Consider the following 729-nt stretch of genomic DNA (forward strand, 5'->3'; position numbering starts at 1 on the left):
GAGACTCCAAGTGAAGCGCGGGGTATAAATCCAATCTCCTCCTCCTCCTCCTCCTCCTCTTCTTCTTCTTCTTCTTCTTCTTCTTCTTCTTCTTCTTCTTCTTCTTCTTCTTCTTCTGGAAATATCACCATTAGAAACGTACGGCTGAAAGAGATGCCATTTGAATGCTGTGTGAGGCTATGGGAATGTTCAGGAAAGGGAAAGAAAAAAATAGCGGGGAAGGGGGAAATTAACATGCAAAATGCAAAGAGCAGGCCCACTGCCTTTCAAATGGAATATCAAACTCGTACCAGTATACTGGTCCCATCTGGTTCTTAGCACCTTTTTAACGTTTAATTATTAATTGGTTTTATGACTTTTACTATTTATTGCTATTCTGTTGTTTTATCTTGTTGTTAGCCACCCTGAGCCAGCCATGGCTGGGAGGGTGGGGTATAAATATAATAAATAAATAAAATAAATAAACATGGAAATACAGTGCTCTATTTTCTTAGGAAAGACAAAAACACTGGATCAGCTCCAGACAGCTTTCTACAGCCCCATCCCATGTGGCCTTTTCCTCCATGAAGTTCCCATGATTTGTAGCCTTTTGAAGTAGTCCAAAGGAACTACTCTGCCCTTTTTCACCAGCAGAAAAGCATTGGGGGTCCAAACCATGGCTATCACCTCTTTGGAAACAGGTACAATTCCTTTGTTGCAACAAATAACAGATTACTCCATTACATGAAC

This window comes from Gekko japonicus, unplaced genomic scaffold (assembly GCF_001447785.1).
Source record: "Gekko japonicus isolate JY-2015 unplaced genomic scaffold, Gekko_japonicus_V1.1 scaffold2643, whole genome shotgun sequence".
Lineage (NCBI taxonomy): Eukaryota > Metazoa > Chordata > Lepidosauria > Squamata > Gekkonidae > Gekko > Gekko japonicus.